At 38.6% G+C, this 16,213-nt stretch overlaps 1 pseudogene; it reads right to left on the reverse strand.

Annotated features, from left to right (window-relative positions):
• The window catches only part of LOC149255700 (putative kinase-like protein TMKL1), a 145,321-nt pseudogene that overhangs the window by 97,329 nt on the left and 31,779 nt on the right, over positions 1 to 16,213 (reverse strand).

A 16,213-nucleotide genomic window follows, 5' to 3' on the forward strand; every position in this document is an offset into this window, starting at 1 on the left:
TATGAAAAACCCTCAGCCTCAAATAATGTATTTCTTATGAAGCATTTATTTAATATGAAGATGTCAGAAGGTGGATCTGTTGCTGATCATTTAAATGAATTTAATATAGTTACCAGTCAGTTAAGTTCTGTAGGGGTAACTTTTGATGATGAAGTTAGGGCCTTGTTATTTTTGTGCTCATTTCCAGAAAGTTGGAATGGTTTAGTTATGGCCATTAATAACTCTATCTTTGGATCTAGTACTTTAAAGTTTGATGATGTTGTCGGTACAATCCTTAGCAAGGAAATGTGACGGAAAAGCTCCAGTGAGACATCAGGTAATGCTTTCACTGCAGAGACTAGGGGAAGAAAAATGGAAAGAGGAAAGAGCCTAGGATATTGCAGTAAGTCAAGAAAAGGCATATCCAAGTCTAGATCGAGGATAGTGTGCTGGAAATGTGGGAAGAAAGGACACCTGAAGAAAGACTGCAAGTCTCGAAAGGGAAAAGAAGGAGACACGCAGCAAGAAAACAATCATGAAGCGAATGTAACAAGTGATGTGTTGCAAAATGCTTTGATTCTTTCATTAGAAAATATTATTGATGCCTGGGTTGTATATTCAGGGGCCTCATTCCATGCCACACCTGATAGGAAACATTTTTATGATTATGTTCAAGGGGATTTTGGACAGGTTCGATTGGGTGATGATAAACTCTGTAAAATCATTCGAATGGGTACAATTTTCATAAAACAACAAAATGGAAATTAGTGGCTATTGAAGGAGGTAAGGCATGTTCCAGATCTGAAGAAAAATCTAATTTCAACAGGGTAATTGGCAGGTGAAAATTGTGTGATTACTTTCACAAATAAAACCTGGAAGGTCACAAAAGGATCCCTGGCAATAGAAAAATGAGAAAAGGTTGGTACATTGTATTTATGCAATCATATTTCTAATTTTTTCAATGCTTTAACCTCTACAGGAGAAGATACCACATTGTGGCATCATAGGGTCAGGCACATGAGTGAGAAGGGGATGCGGATTCTTCACTCAATAAATTTTTTGCTAGGTTTGAAGCATGTTGATTTAAAATTCTGTGAGAATTGTATTTATGGGAAACAGAAGAGAGTCAAATTCCTTAGAGTTGGGAAAGAAATAAAAAGTGAAAAATTAGAGCTTGTGCATACAAATGTATGGGGACCTGCTTAGGTATCATCTCTTGGTGGCTCTCATTATTATGTTACTTCTATTGATGATGCAACAAAAAAACCTGGATTTATTGTATTCGAAATAAATCTGATGTATTTGATACTTTCAAGAAATGGAAATATTTGGTTGAAAATGAGACAGGAAAAAGGTTGAAGTGTCTCAGATCAGACAATGGAGGTGAATATTGCAGCAAAGAGTTTGATAGGTACTGTTCTGAGAATGGAATTCATAGAGAGAAGACAGTTCCAGGAACACCACAAGAAAATGGTGTGTTAGAAAGGATGAACAGGACAATCATGGATCGTGCAAGGTGCATGAGATTGCATGTAGGATTGCCTTTACAATTTTGGGAAAATGCTACAGATACTGATGTTTATCCAATAAACAGAGGGCCTTCAAGTTCCTTAGATGGTGGTATTCCAGATGAGGCATGGACAGGTAAAAAGGTAAACTACTCTTTTTTAAAGACTTTTGGTTGTGAGGCCTTTGTCCACATTAATAAAGAAAATAAAACAAAGCTTGAGGCAAAATCAAAGAAATGTACCTTTATTGGATATGATGTTAATGATTTTGGTTACGCTTATATGATTATGAAAATCGCAAAATCAATAGGAGCAGATATGTAATATTCAATGAAAAAGTTTTGTATAAAGATCAGTTGCAGGAAAAGAACAAGAAAAAGAAAACAGAGAATACACAGTGCTTAACGATATCACAGGAAAAGTGATGGTTCCTGAAAATCATAAATATCAACAGCCAGAAAAAAAAAACCACAATAGCAACAAGCACTTCAAACACCCAAAAGTGGTGTTAGAAGATCTACCGGGATAAGTAGACCCCATGAACGATACTCTCCTTCATTATATTATGTATTGTTGACTGATTCTGGTGAACTAGATTGTTATGAAGAAGCAGTGCAGGTAGAAACCAGTAAGAAGTGGGAGCAAGCCATGAAAGAAGAGATGGACTCCTTAGCACATACCCAGACTTGGGACTTAGTCAAGTTGCCTGCAGGTAAAACAACATTGCAGAATAAATGGGTTTACAAGTTGAAGGAAGAAGATGGAGGTAGAAAAAGGTATAAAGCTAGACTTGTGGTAAAAGGGTTTGCATAGAAAAAGGGTATAGACTTTGATGAGATATTTTCTCCTGTTGTTAAAATGACTTCAATCAGAACTATTTTAAGTCTAGTAGTGGGTGAAGATTTGCATCTTGAGTAGTTAGACGTAAATATAACCTTTCTCCATGTGGATGTGGAGGAAGAGATATATATGCAGCAACCACAAGGATATGAGGTAAAATGGAAGGAGAAACTAGTGTGCAGGTTGAAGAAGAGCTTTTATGGCTTAAAACAGGCTCCAAGGAAGTGGTATCTAAAATTTAATAGGTTTATGTATGAACAAAGTTATACTAGATGTCGCTCTGATCATTGTGTTTATCTCAAAAGGCAAAATGATGGCAGCTATATTATATTGTTATTGTATGTAGATGACATGCTTGTTGCAGGTTCTAACATGCAAGAAATAAATGTGCTCAAAATAAAATTAGCAAACTCATTTGAGATGATGGATTTGGGTGCTGCAAAACAAATCCTTGGTATGAGAATAACTAGAGACAGGAAGAATCATAAATTAACATTGTCTCAAAGTGAGTACATAGAAAAGGTGTTAAAAAGGTTTAGTATGTAGAATACAAAACCAGTTAGTATACCTTTAGCTAGCCATTTCAAATTAAGTAAGGAGGAGTGTCCCAAGGCTCAAGAAGAAATGGCTCATATGTCTAAAGTTCCATATGCATCAGCAGTTGGAAACTTAATGTATGCAATGGTCTGCACAAGGCCTGATATTGCACATGCAGTGGGAGTTGTAAGCCGGTACATGAACAATCTAGGAAAAGAACATTAGATGGTGGTGAAGTGTATTCTCAGCTATTTGAGAGGTACCAAAAATCAAGCATTATGCTTTGGTGGTTCAAACATTGCTCTACAGGGATATGTTGATGCAGATATGGTAGGTGATAGAGATAACAGGAGGAGCACAATACGGTATGTGTTTACTATAGGTAGAACAGCTGTCAATTGGGTCTCAAAACTGCAAAGTGTTGTTGCACTCAAAACAAAAAAAGAAGAGTATGTTGCTACTATAGAGGCTAGTAAAGAAATGATTTGGTTACAAAGGTTTCTAGATGAATTGGGTAAGAAGCAGGAGTTGGGCAGGTTATACAGTGATAGCCAAAGTGCCATAAATCTTGCAAAGAACTCTACATTCCATTCCATGACTAAGCATATACAGCTCAAGTACCATTTCATACAGTCAGCGTTGGAAGATGGATAGTTGAAGCTGAAAAAGATACACACTAGCCATAATCCTGCAGATATGTTAACAAAAGTTGTAACTAGGGAGAAACTGAGAATCTGCTCAGTTTCAATTGGTCTTCAAGTATGATGAATAAGATGAGAAACAACCAAGTCCAAAGTGGAGTCATTGTCCAACAAATGAAGCAGCGGTGGAGTTGCTATAATCAGTCTCCAAGTGGGAGATTATTGGGTGTGGAGCCTGATTATCTTTTGTATTCAAAGGTATCACCCATTGGAGCCCAGTTTGAAATGGGGCAGCAATGCCGCCTATAAAATATTCACTGCAGGGGGGGTCCGGGGGGGGGAGGGGCAGCGGCTGCGACCTTTTGGAAGCTCCCCCTAGTGGGGGGATTGGGGTCAGCACCCCTGAAGCTAAGAATAGATGTAAAATTGCCTTGTAAAGTGTTGTAATTTTGTAGTCAATCTGGGCCATTCATTAGGCAGAGATTCGATGGTAGAAGTTATGTTTAATTTATGGTTTTTTCCCTAGAAGGCAACCGTTTGCCATATATGAGGGAATTGTATTGCATCTATGTATATTGGTATTCTGAGTGAGGAAGAGAGAGGAGATTGAGAGGGAAGAGGGAGTTACAACGTATCTATTGTAGGTTCTATCTCTTCAATTTGTTGGATAATATAAAAAGAAGGACTGGCTGTTTCTCCGTGGATGTAGCCCAAACTTGGTGAACCACGTATATCTGTCTCTCTCTTGTTTTATGTGTTTTCTGTGTTTATATTTCTGCAATATTTTTTTTGTTCCATTGCTCTATAATATATAATTTTCTAACACTCCCCACTTATCATCTGATTATAACCAAAATATTACGGGGTGGGTGGGCCACCTCTGGTGGACCCGGCTCACACCCAACCTCTGCACATGGTAATATATGTTAATGGAGCCGGTGGGAGTTGAACCCATGGGTAGCGTGTCCGCCAACCCCACCCATGCAGTAGCCCCACATTCAATGTTGCCACACTCAAATGGTCACACAACAAATGTTACCATCACACGATTCCACCAACAATAAATGCACCCATATTTAAACCACTCCACACCATGTTAAGACATAAAATAGGTAATGTGTCCAATGGTTAATGCAAACTGCAACCTAAAAATAATATGCACGAGGATTTTGCGGGGAGGTGCGATTTGATCCCCCGACCTCCCCTTAACAAATTGACCCATTTTACTAATGCACCAAACAACTTTCTTGTTTTATCTGCCCACGAACTTTATTATAAACCCATTTTTCTCAGTGCATGAGGAAAAAGGAAAAATGCGACATGGAGTCTGAGACATATTTTTTTATTAATTTGCAGGTGGAACCATGATCAAGCCCAATTTTCAGGAGGGTGTAATTTTTCCAATCTCCAAATTGGACAAACTTTATGTCGATCCTGCACCTCTCAGTGACACAAACCTGATGGAATAGACATAATTTTGATATGAGCAACAGATCTTCAGATGACCCAGAGGAGGGAATCTTTGAGGAATCTAGGGGGAATCTAAAAGATTCTTGTAGCCCCAGATTTTCACTTTATCAGAATTCAGAAATTTGACAGTCGATTTTACACTATTCTATGCCATAAATCTGATGGTGCAATCAGATTTTCCAATTTATCATTTCCTTTTTCAACCACCTTTCAAAGTGGAGTGCGTGTGTCAGCATTCAATGTGCGAGCAGTCATCTAATTGAGATTCGACGCCACGAGATTGATGGTGCAACCAGATACAAAAGTTTATCATTCTCTTCTTCAGATAACTCCTTGATGTGAGGTATATGCAGTGTGATCATGTACTTCTTTATCTGTTTGCTTCAGATGCATTGTGTTGGATAGATCCATGTTTGATGTTTGATGTGGGATCTCATTTTTTTCTTGATGTAAGATGTACTTATTTTCATGTTTTGATTGAGATCCCTTTGTTGTCATGTTAACGGGATACTCATGTGTTGCCATGTATGCTTGAATTGAGATCCCTTTGATGCCATGTTGGTTGGATGCTCATTATTAACATACGTGAAATTATGTCATGCTGATAGGAGTCCTTTTTTGAATGAGAGTTCCTGCAGCAGAACATATATTGGAGCCACTCCTTCTTGAGGGCATATTCCTTGTATGATAGAGAAAACACATGCATGTACATCATCACTCTTTACGGCACTTAATGTAGCAACCTACACCATCTTGACATTGGGGCCTGGAGATGTAGTCCCTCCTGCATGAAATCCATTATCAACGTCTTGTGTTTTATGTTTCTAATTCTTGTCATGTTCCTTCTTCTTTACAACATGCATATATGTTCCTTTATGCTATTTTAAATGCAATTCTAATCACATCATGAAAGCAAAAGATCTTGTTTAAATCTGGGAGTTGAATCAACTCATATCAATAACGAAGCAGTGAGAAGTGTTTTCATTGGGCTTGATGGAGTTACCTCAGAGGGAGCACCCAGATGCTATTTGTTATAATTCCCAGGTGTAAGTGAATGAGAATGCAGTGGAGTGGGTGGAGCCCACCTACCATTGGTATAGCCTGGTGTTGTATAACCCGATGAAACCTTTTGGCACATAAAATGAATGGCTTGGTTGGTGGATGCCAAGACACGATAGCTAAGTGTTGTCCTGTGAGGAGTCAAGTGGGAGACCCACTCTGACATCTCGACCCACTGAGGGCTAACCTAGAGGTATAATGTAGCTACAAGTGAGGGAGAACTGACCCGAAGGATTTTGAAGCAAAATACAAAAAAATGGATGGTAAGGCCAAAAAAATTAACAAATGAAATGATTGCAAAATAGGCCTTATAGGACCTTCTCTCTCCTCTTTGACAACGAGACAAGTGGAAACATACGATTGGGATAGAAGATGGAGGAAGGCGACATTATCACAACCAATAAGACATGGACATGTGGCCGACATTTTTGGGCACCCTAATGGCCCATATTTGGGTGACACATGTCACCACTCACATTTCGACACATGGCAGGAGTAACATCATTGTGACGTCATCCCAGTGGTATGAGCCAAACCATATGATCAAAGTGCACAAAGTGAAAGTGTCAAGTTATAGGGTACTGAGAGACATCAACACTGATGGAACATACATGTTGGCATTGGCAGCCAATGAAAAGGGCACCTGGAAAACCCCACCAGGACAACTCATCCCGGTAGACAAAGCCAATAGCTTATTAATGGAGCATAAGTGAAAGCTCTGGGAAAAAGGCGTAGGGAGATTTTGGTAATGACATTACACAACAACAATGAATTAGACAAGTTAAACAAAGTCTTTCGGTAAAAATCACAAGAGAGAATTTTTTGGCTGACGCGTTTCGAACCAACAAGTGTGGTTCATCATTAGGACCAGATGAAGAGGTAGACCATGGAAAAGGCTTAAATAGAGATCAATTTAAGCCTTTGCCATGGTCTCCCTCTTCATCTAGTCCTAATGATGAACCACACTTGTTGGTTTGAAATGCATCGGCCAAACAATTCTCTCATGTGATTTCTACCAAAAGAATTTTTTTAATTCATTATGAATCATAGAAGCTTGAATATGGGAATTAGATAAGTGTCAAGCGGTCCCCATAGGACATGACAACCCAAAGGTATGACCCTGACGAGTGATTAAAGGGGCACATAAATGAAAGTGTCAGGGTAAAGGGGGCTAAATGCTAAGTGTATGCATAGGATTCCATGCAACAAGTGAAAACCTAGGGCACAAAGATATAAAGAGACATGGAGGCTCTGGGAGAGGCTAAGTGCCAACTCCTTGGTTGCCTTCCATAGAGGTGGGATTGATGGTGCAAAGCCATTAACACAAGGAATTGGCCCACATAGGGCTCAAATGACTTAGCACCAGGACTTGACCCTTGATTACTTGTGTAGAAACAAAATAAATGACACTGAGCCATTTATATAAAGAAATCAGCCCACGAAGAGCTTGACAAGGCTAAGTGCCCCATGGCCTAGCCGATGGTCAGGGAGACCCAATCTTATGGAAAGAAAAGAGGTAAAGGGCCAAAAAGAAAGGCTTTAAGGACAATTCAAAAGTTTGGAAAGGTTTTTTAATTTGAAATTAAAAAGCACCCTAAAGGCTTTTTTGTCCTACAACAAAGTGTTGTGCATGACAACATGGTTTGATGACAACGACATGGAAAAAATAGTTGGAAGCTAGTAGTTTTGGTGGATATTGAAGCCAGATGGTGGTATGAGTGAGTCAACAACCTATTTTAATATCATTTTGGTGGAACTTCCTGTTAAAAGACAATTTTGGTAGCCAAGCCAAATTAAACCGTAGCTAAAATAAGCAGAAGCACTGCTAAATCTTGTAAAAAGGCAAAAATGCTAAAATAAGAAAATAAACTATATTTAATTGGAAGAAAAGGATGATAAGGATCAGATAACTTAGTGAACACAGTCAGAGGACTGAAATAAATAGGACAAAAGAAAAAATAAGGATGCATGTAGAAATCAAAGAAAATAAAAGGAAGCAAATAAAAATCAAGCCAAATTCTTTATAAGGAGGCATGAGAAAACAACTTTGTGTGTTGCAAAGAAAAGTTTGTGGATTAGAGGTTGTTGGTGCAGCATGATGCATAATGGTGGTATGCATTAGAGGAGTATCAGAGACCAAGTTTGGTTTCTAAAAGGTATTTCTAAAGATGCAAAGAAGTGCATAGGTGATTGGTGTTGATGCTCATGGTGCATAAAGTTTGGTGATTTGTTTAGCGATGACATATTGTTGAAGTAGGTGGTTATTTGTATCAGTAACTAGAGATTACTAAAGGTGATTTTATCAATAATCAAATGTTTCTGAAGGTATTGGTGATTAATGAATACAATTATTTTGAAAGTAGATAAGTCCTATTGATTTGAGTTTGAAAATAGATGAAATATGGATCAACAAGGCTAGCAAGTGGTAGCTTGCAAATCAGGAGTTGAAGCTCCTTCTATTGGGTGCTAGTAACAGTCCCTTTTAGTAGAGACTAATAAATGAGCAAGGGCAAGAGTCCCTTCCAGTGAGTATTGGTAAACGAGCAAGGGAAATAATCTCTTTCTGTGGTAGCTGATAAACGAAAAGAGATTGAAGTTCCCTTCAATATTAGTTGATAAACGTACAAGTGGTAGCTTGTGGGGCCATGATGCAATCGAGTTGAAGAATATAATAAAAATAAGATTGGTGTATTGTGTACATGTTTCTCATGTGCTTGATGCTTATGATGTTATACATCATCGAGTTCTATTATTTATCCATGAATCATTTTTAAAGCAATTAAAAAGAAAAATTTGTGAAAAAAATATAATTGGGCCACACCACTGATTCACCCCTCCTCTCAGTGGTGTTTTGGGTTCCATTATTTCTAAAAAAATGTATCAGAGCCAATGTCCTTCGGGATCAGTTTAACCATTAGAAGGAATAGAAGGGATCATGGAGAACCAGGACTAGATTACCTCAAATTGAGTTCCATTTTTGAATGGCTAAAATTATACAACTTGGAGGGTGTTATCACTCAGGTTGTCCCTCAGGTTGTAATAAAGGGATACGGTCGAGGTAACCACAGACCAACATTGGACTACAGGTTCTAGCCCACCTGCAATCAGAGAGGGTTCTCTCTTTATGATTTAGCTTTATTTGAAAGGATTTTAGGCTAGTTATTAAATTCGGGAGTTTTTGTTTTGATTTTGGTGGGAAGATTGATGTTTTCACGTAAAGAGGCAAGTATAGTGTGAAAATATCAAACCATTGGGCATGGAGTCAAAGAGTAGGATTGTTGGTGCGTTTTCTTGGTCACAAGAGAGGTATGGAGCAAGGTAAATGTGCATGAAACAATGTTTCAGGTTTAAAGGATGGAGTGAATGCTAAGTAATGAGAGGTAGTTAAGAATCTCTCAATCAGCTTAACAGAGGGAAACAACGGAGCCCTACCTAGGGGCAGTAAAGAATCCCTAGATAATTGGCAAACACAGGTGAATTAGGGTAAATATGAGCCAGAAGGAATTCATATTCATTACCAATTCATTCAGATGAAAACATAAAGAAACAACAGAAATTGAGCATAGAGTGTATTTAAACAAGTTCTAGGCTAATCTTTCTTTCTGCTATTTAGATAGTGGTAAACAATAAACAGAGGTAAGATGCACTTATTGTTTCATGTTGCAGCGCAGGAATTCCATCTTTCAGTCTCTAGAAATCATTAGCAACACATCAGATAGTGTCTTCTCCAGGCTTTCAGAAATCTTTGATTACAAAAACAGTCTCAGGTATACAGTGCGAGTCTCTAGTGAGAATTATCAATCGACCAACCCTTAAAATAGTACAGAGGGTGGTATATATAGGGAAAACTCTCCTAATTGCCTTTATTACAACCTGACCTAAACATGTCTGAGAAATAATTACCTTTAACCTAATCCTATCCAGAAATAAATGCAAGAAAATATCTTGAGCTGCGCTGAGGGCAGCCGTATCAAAACTGAGTAAATGTGTTGTCCTCGGTGGCTTGGTGCAGTGTTTCTGTAATAACTGTGCATGGGCTTCTGCTCCATTGTAGTTCGGTGGCTTTAAATTCTTTAACTGTGATTTGAGAGCTGGGATGGGTTTGCACAAACTGACTTGACTTTGTTGGCTGCCATTCAATGTAACCTGCTTTGGGAACTGAAGGTTTCCATTAAACAATTTAACTGGTACACTTTGCGGCTTCATCTCTCCTCTGATACTTTTTGACAAATGAATTGGGTTGTGTCTCTCCTTTCGCTCTGGGTCAAATCACAAATTAATGGTCGCTGTTCGACCCTCTTTTTCTTTTAGAACTGTCTTCTGATCCTTTTTGCATGCTTCGCGAAGAAAACGGGTCATTCGGCACATTTTGGGCTTGCTGGGGGCTGCACAATGAGGGGTTTTTCCACTTCGGCTCATTTCCCGTAGCCTAGGCGCTAATCGCGCATGAAAAACTGCCTCAGAAACTGATTCCGGGCTTCCTAAGCACGGTTTTCACCTTTCGCCTCAAAAATTGATGATGACATCAGCATGACGTAAGCGGGTAGGACCTGGTACAGCGGATGATGTCAGCATGATGACTTCAGCAAGATGACGTCAGCATGTACGATGGATGATGTGGCAGGGGCATGGTGGCAGTGACGTTGTAAGGGTGACTCAGCAGGAGGACGACGTGTGCAAGATGATGTGGCGAGGTCCTGGGGCAATCGTCAAGGGGGGGGAATAGGCGGTTTATGGTTTTCGTCGGACCACCTTTGGTACGGGGGCGGTTTCTGTCAGAGCGGCTTCAACGCAATAGAAAGTGGACGCGTGTCCTCTTGTACGGGGAGAAAACCACTGCAATATCGGAGGCTAACGTCCGAACGCAGGGGGCGCTCCGAAATCGGCGAGAGCCGTCAGATGGGGAGGGGGCAGATCGGAGGGCTGTCGGGACGGTTATCTGGCGGGTGGTTAAAGGACGGGGCCCGCCCAAATATTTAATGAAAAATGCGATGCGGCGGGGGGGTTTGAACTTAGGAAAGTGGGTTTTGGGGTTTTTATATAAGGCTCGGGCGGGGTAAATGCTTTTAAATAATGTTTAATAAAACTTTTAAACATTAATTTTTGAGAAATGATTGCGGAGGGGAAAGATAGGAGGTTTTGAGGGGTAAAGGGGTGAATGAGGAAGGTTATTAGCCTAACCAAATGTTAGGCTAATCCCAGGACACGGAAGGCTAATGCTGGGTTCCGGATGAACTCAACATTTCCAAGACTTTGATAAATATGGCTATAATGCCAAGGGATGGGAATATATACATAGGGGAGTTATATAGTATAGTTAGGAATTAATATGAACTCGTGAGATGAAGTGTGGGGGAGAGCCTAAGTTTGTGAACTGAACTTAGATATGGGGAGTGGATGAAAATGTGAAGAAATGATTTTTACACAAGGAATGTGGCTTCTTTACATCAAGGAAAGCCCAAAATTGACTTAGTTTTTCACAAAAATGAAAAGATGACAGGACTGTTGGGCAGATCCCAAGGTCCTCAATGGGATGTTAGTGAGTGATTTGGGGGAATAAAAAGAATGGGGGGTTAGACATGCCTCGCTTGAGCTCCTTCATATAAAATGCCTGACATATGTGACCTGAATAGATGTAACACTTAAAAATAGGAAATGGATCACATGGCTTGATTCTGCAACCACAAAAAGTACCTACCCAGCCTACTTACCTAACATTTTTTGCTTCTTTTGGTTTGGGTGCACTTGAACTTGCAGACCCAGATTTACAATTTTTCTTTTGATTTCCTTCCTATCTAAATCTACACTTATTTCTGCCAAGGGCCCAGATTAAGCAGTTGGGCTCCTTTGATTCTCTACCTATCTACAAATCTGCCAAGATTAAACTGTTTGGACAAATATCATTCTCTATATTCTAAAACAAGAAATTGAAACCTAGGGAGGCCAAGATTAAACTGTTTGGCCTTCCCTTAACTGAAAGAAATCTTCAAAAATGGAATGCAGCAGTGGCACTTAGACTAGCACACTTTCATGGCATCTTGTGGAAATATGGAACACTGCAACCTGCAAAGTATGACATATTTGGCATGTAAAAATGTCAATCATGAAAAATGAACACCTGTTGCAACAGGAGGCTAACAATGGCTCCACTTGGGGATGGCTTTTCCTTATGAAAAGCCAAGAACAGCAAGTCAGTCTGCGTTGATCTTCTGTTGTTGTTGTGGATTGAAGGAACTTCTTTGTGCTGGCTGTTTAGATAATTGAAACCTTGTAATATGAACAACCTCCCCCTCAATTGAACTATTGTGAAATGCATAGCACTGCCTTCTTTCTTCTACATTCTTTCTATTATGTAGAATGTTGCTTGAGCATTGTACCTATTGAAACATTCTCAAACATGGATCAAAATTGGTGTGTTTTCATTGTTCTTGCCTTGAGCAAGGGTGATGATATAAACTAAAAATGCTGCTCTGTTTTGATATCTCTTGACTGAAGACTGTAAACAGTTTGCTTTTACCATGAATTGGTTGTGATGTGACAGCACTACCTTTGCTGTTTTGTTGAGACTAGTTCAAAGATAGAGCCCTCAAAACTGGAATACTTGCATTGGCTATGCCTTCTAAAATTTTACTGTTGATCCTTAAACAATCGGCCTACTTATACCAAAATAAAAACAGAGTGTTGATATATACAAATAAGAGTGTAAAAAAGATATACACAAAAAGCCGCACTATATCCACTAAACGGGATCATGGTAATGTTTCAACATATGGCCATTGACAGGGCCTTCTTCAGCAGTATTGCCGTCTATAGATTTGAGAAAATATGTGTTATTTCCCTGAACAACAGAAATAACGAATGGTCCTTTCCATAAAAAATCAAACTTGGCATGTTTGCCCTTGTCTTCTCTTCTTGAGTCCCACCTTAGAACTTTGTCACCAATGTAGAAATCCTCAGCCTTAACTCTCTTATCAAAAATATTTTTGAGCTTTTCTTGCAGAATTTGAGCTCTGTCATAAACTTGTTCTCTAGTTTGCTGAAGATGAATGGTCTAATTAATTCTTCTTTGAATGTCATTTGGTTCAGCCTGAATCTCCTATAACAGCTTGATAGTAGGAATGCCCAGGGATGAAGGGAATCTGGCCTCCATGCCATATACTAGCTCATAAGGGCTCATCCCAATGGATCTCTTAGTTGAAAGTCCGTCTGCCCATAGGGCATTTACCAGCTTTTTGTGCCAGTTCTTATTGTTCTCTTCCAACACTTTCTTTATGATGTTGATGAGACTTTTGTTAGATGATTCTTCTAAGCCATTACCTTGAGGGTAATACACTGTAGAGTGGCCCAAGGTAATATGAAATTGGTGGCAAAAATTGATCATCTTTTTGGACTTAAAGGCAGCGGCATTGTCAGTGATGATTTTCTCAGGGCAGCCAAATCTAGAAAGGATATTGCACTCAAGGAATTGGATCAAGGATAATTTTAGGGGCGAATATTCGCCCTTTGGCAAAATTAAGGGGTTTTAAATTTTTAGTGGGCGAATATTTTGTATCATAGTACATTTTTACAAATCACCTCAAATAGCCCACCTTATTTTAAGGGAGAGGGTAAAAAAGGTAAATTTAGCCCTTGAAATTAGGACTTACAACCTTCCATTCGCCCATTTTCAAGAATAGGTTTTATTTAAGTGAATCCTATGGGCCAAATACCATATTTATAAAAGAGGTATGGTAAATTAATAAAAATATAAATAAATGAGAGGTATGGTAAATAAATAAAACATTTTTTATATTTACTCCATAAATCACCTTATATACATGTAAGGGTGTAAACAAATAAAAATATAAGTAAAGTGGAGGTATGGTAAATAAATAAAACGTATTTTTATACTTACTCAAAAGGTATGGTAAATAAATATAAATATAAATAAACTAGACGTATCGTAAATAAATAAAACCTCTTTTTATATTTAATCCATAACCGGCGTTCTATTTATGAAGGCTCAAGAAAGAGGTTTTATTTAAGTGAATCCTATGGGCCAAATACCATATTTTTAAAAGAGTTATGGTAAATTAATAAAAATATAAATAAACGAGAGGTATGGTAAACAAATAAACATTTTTTTATATTTACTCCATAAGTCACCTTATATTTACGAACACTCAAAAAATGGGTTATATTTAGGTGAAACCTATGGCCAAAATACTATGGGACAAATACCATGGACTAGATTGTTATTAATACCATGCAAAAAACTATTATTAACCCTAATATTAGAATTAATAAAAAAAAAAATGGCACATGGTATTGACCCATGGTATTCACCAAAATGGCACATGGTATTGACCCATGGTATTCACCTGGAATGTAGCCTATTTAAATGGGGGAATTAAACCAGCATGTAGCCTATGCTAAGATTCACTAGGACTTTACAAAGTTTTATTATTTAGTGAAAGACTCGCCAAGGTCTTACAAGATTTTATAATTGAGTAAAATATTCTCCATGCCTGGTGAGAGATTCACCAAAAAATTATATATACATATTATATTATTGATAAAATCGCCTTCCATTTTTCCTATATACCATGGAGATTCGCCCATTTATTATATTTTTAAATTTAGGGGGGTTCTTAAAATTTTCCCTGAATTGGATAATGATGGTGTCATTGGCTTGCCTACAGGGAATGGCTTCAACCCACTTAGTGAAATAGTCGGTGGCTGTTAGGATCCATTTGTGCTGGCCTGAGGAAGAGGGATGGATTTCTCCAATGAAGTCAAGACCCCATTGTTGAAAAGGTTTTTCAGTTGAGATGGGTTTAAGGGGCAAAGGTAACAGCTTTCTCTTACCCTCAAAGATTTGGCACTTGTGACATGACATGGCAAATTTCTTTACATCTGCAAAAAGAGAGGGCCAATAGAAACCGGCCCTTAAGATTTTATCAGCAGTGGACTTCCAATATAGATGTCCTCCACAGTCACCTGCATGGAATTCTTTCATGACTTTGTTAGTTTCATTCATGGTTAAACAATTCAGCAATATACCCTCATGATTTCTCCAAAATAATGCACCATCTATTACACAAAACTTTAAAGCCTTCATTTTCAAAAATCTCTTCTTGGTCCTGGAAAATCCTGGGGGAGCACACAGGTTTAACAATACAAAGCATATATCAGCGTACCATGGGGATTGCAAAAAGATTTCACCGATCTGTGGAGTCGCCAGCTCCGGTTCATTGTCCAGTTGGTTAATGTCTAGGGCCTGAAAGTTTGTTTCGGACATCAGTTTGGTTAAACCTTGTCCCTTTATTAGCTTGGTTGGTTTTATTTCTATGTCATACTCAAGGATATTTGCTATCCACTTGCCTCTTTTGCCTTCTAATCCCTCTTGGGTCAGTATGTCTTTTACAGCAACGTGTGGGACATAGGCAATCACATGTGAATATAAAATGTATACTCTGAAATCCTTGATGGCCTTAACGAGTGCATAGGCCTGCTTTTCCATGATTGGGTACTTCAAAGGGGTGTCTCTTAAGGCTCGGCTGAAAAATGCAATCGGCTTTTTAGCTCCCTGTTCATCCTTTTGCAAAAGGACAGCAGCTATAGTATGATCAGATGCAAACGAAAATATGATAAAGTCTTTGTCAAATTTTGGGCTGGTGAGGACAGGGGTTTGGGTTAAGGCCGTTTTGATGCTCTCAAATGCTTGCTTGGTTTCAAGAGACCATTTTACCTTGTCATCCTTTTTTAACATATTGCTTAACAGTCGTATCAGTTCAGCTAGATTTGGAATAAATCTTCTTAGGAAATTGATCTTTCCAAGGAATGCTTGCAGCTCTTTTATGTTTCTTGGATATGGGATTTGGAGTATGGCTTGGATTCTTTCAGGATCAATTCTAATACCATCTTTTGATATGATGTGTCCAAGTAATTTTCCTTCTTCAAGGCCAAAGAGAGACTTCTTGGGGTTCAAGGAAATGCCATATTTCCTGCATGTCATGAATATTTGCCTAAGATGCTTGAGGTGCTCTTCATCAGATTTTGAAAAAGGGGTCAGATCATCAAGGTAAACCACTAGGAAGTCATGTATTACTTTGGCGAATGCAATATCCATTGCTCGTTGAAAGGTTGCACCAGTGTTTTTAAGTCCGAATGGCATTTTAACATACTTAAATGTTCCCC

The sequence above is a fragment of the Pinus tabuliformis genome, chromosome 7 (assembly GCF_031772625.1).
Source record: "Pinus tabuliformis cultivar Carrire ecotype Pingquan chromosome 7, CPIR1, whole genome shotgun sequence".
Classification (NCBI taxonomy): Eukaryota; Viridiplantae; Streptophyta; class Pinopsida; order Pinales; family Pinaceae; genus Pinus; species Pinus tabuliformis.